This window comes from Selaginella moellendorffii, unplaced genomic scaffold, assembly GCF_000143415.4.
Source record: "Selaginella moellendorffii unplaced genomic scaffold, v1.0 SELMOscaffold_476, whole genome shotgun sequence".
NCBI lineage: Eukaryota > Viridiplantae > Streptophyta > Lycopodiopsida > Selaginellales > Selaginellaceae > Selaginella > Selaginella moellendorffii.
The window spans coordinates 1,314-3,813 of NW_003314731.1; the positions used below are offsets into that span (position 1 = coordinate 1,314).

A 2,500-nucleotide genomic window follows, 5' to 3' on the forward strand; every position below is an offset into this window, starting at 1 on the left:
AGTTTTATGGTTTTCAATGTGTCACATTGACACGTGGCATGCCCTTTGGCTTGTTCTCATAGTTAGAGTTTAGTGTCCTTGACCTTGTATGCCACGTGACACACATATGTTTGGACTTGCTTGCCATGCCACGTGGTGACAATCACCAACACATTATTTCTAACTTATATCCTAGTTAATAACTAGCTAACGACACAATTTGGCAAATACACCTTACATTCACAATTGTAAGTAGTATTTAAAGACCATACACTTATATGCTATGGAAAAATACTCAAAGTTTATATATTAAAACAGTGATCTTACAAAAATAAATGACTTGTAAGGAAAAAAAAAAGAGGGGGTCACTTGGACTTCCCGGGTGGTCACCCAGCCCAGTACTATTCGAGCCCAGGGACGCTTAACTTTGGAGGTCTAATGGGATCCAGTGCCATAGTCACGGTTTGAACCCACTCTGAAATATTTCACACTCCCCCTACTCTTATAGTGGGGCAGCTGATCCAAAGCTGCAGTGTACCTCCACAATCCCGTGTTCTTTTTGGGTGCCAAAAAACCTGCGGGACGTGTGGTATCTCCCCAACAATTCACGAAGACCGTGTTTTGGGCCCCAAAATGCACGCTGCGAAATGCGGGGTACCTCCCCAACTTTTCGTGAAAATCACGCGTTTTGGGCCCAAAAAAGCCCGCGGAACACATGGTACCTTCCCAACTTTTCGCGAAAAATCGCGCGTTTTGGGCCCCAAAACGCGCCCCGCGAAATGCGGGGTACCTCCCCAACTTTTCGTGAAAATCGCGCGTTTTGGGCCCCAAAAAAAGCCCGCGGAACACGTGGTACCTTCCCAACTTTTCGCGAAAAATCGCGCGTTTTGGGCCCCAGACATTCCGGGCCACTTTTTTTTCCCCTCCCCCCGCCTTTCGTGCCACGTGGCAGGCGGGCAGGGCCTTCCCCCCCTCCCTCACACGCACGCAGGCTGAGGCTTCTCCGCGCGGTTTGGGCCCGGGAGAGTCCTCCCCCCTTCCTCCCTCCGTCGCACGGCAGGTGGGGGCCCCTCCCCTTTCCCGCCGCGTGACGCTGGCCCTTGCCAAGCAGCCGTGCCACCCCCGAGGCTCGCCTCCCTTGGAAGCCCGGAGGACCACACTGCTGCCTCCCTCCCCCTCGCCCGACAGGCGTGCGGATGTGGTCCCAAGGCCATGCCCATGGACCGCACAGCACGACTCTGCCAAACGCTGGAGTGGGTGCCAGGGAAGCCACGCCGAGGCTCTCCGCAGCCGAGAACCCTTGCACAACCCCACCCCCCATCAATACTGGGGAGGCCCCCCCCACGCCACCGGCCAAAGGCCACGAGCACTCACACATGCGACACTGCCTAGGCATCCCACGTCGGGAGTTCCGCGTCTGGATCGCCGATCGGGTAACACCTGGACGGATGCTGCACGTGCTTGCCACCAGAGCAGCTGAGCACCGTTTCCTTCGGCCGGTGGGCACGGGAAGCCCACAAGGTGAGGCACACAAGGGGAGCCATCGAAGCGCCACGACGTGACCCTGGCAAGCGAGCCAACTCTCGTTTGTATGGGAAGCAGAGCTGGGCAGCCGCAGTTCAACCCCAGCTGCCCGAGAGCCTCCACTCCCCACCCATCATCCTACAGGTAAGAAAGTCCCTCCTCTTTCTGGGACAAAAGCTTTTGGCTATTTGTCCCAGTCCGAGTTCAAGCTTGAGCGTGAGCAGGAGCCAAGTCCAAACGCGAGCCCGAGCAAAAGCCCGAGTACGTGCTCGAGCCTGACTTCAAGCCCAAGTCCAAGCAGGCAGGAGCCCGCACGTGCCCTGGAAGTCCAGCAGGGGGTGTGGAGCCGGGCACCCGAGGTCTGACCTCGGCTGCCCACACTCCCATCCCCCACTATCCTTCCAGAGCTCGCAGCCTACCACGCCCCAGGGAGACAAGCGCTTTGGGCTTTCACCCCCACGTGTCCATGTCCGAGCCGGAACCCGAGTCCGAGATGGAGCCCGAGTCCAACCCCGACATGGTGCACACGGGGAGGAGCCCAGCAGCAGCCCGCACATGCACTGGAAGTCCAGCTGGGGGTGTGGAGCCGGGCACCCGAGGTCTGACCTCGGCTGCCCAACACTCGCATCCCCCACTATCCTTCCGGTGCTCACGGCCTACCACGCCCCAGGGAGACAAGCGCTTTGGGCTTTCACCCCCACGTGTCCATGTCCGAGCCGGAACCCGAGTCCGAGATGGAGCCCGAGGCCAACCCCGACATGGTGCACGCGGGGAGGAGCCCAGCAGCAGCCCGCACATGCACTGGAAGTCCAGCTGGGGGTGTGGAGCCGGGCACCCGAGGTCTGACCTCGGCTGCCCACACTCCCATCCCCCACTATCCTTCCAGAGCTCGCAGCCTACCACGCCCCAGGGAGACAAGCGCTTTGGGCTTTCACCCCCACGTGTCCATGTCCGAGCCGGAACCCGAGTCCGAGATGGAGCCCGAGGCCAACCCCGA

At 59.2% G+C, this 2,500-nt stretch overlaps 1 pseudogene; it reads right to left on the reverse strand.

The window, feature by feature from the left end:
- Positions 1–336: 336 nt before the first annotated feature.
- LOC112344026 lies at positions 337–455 on the reverse strand (annotated as a pseudogene).
- Positions 456–2,500: the final 2,045 nt, after the last annotated feature.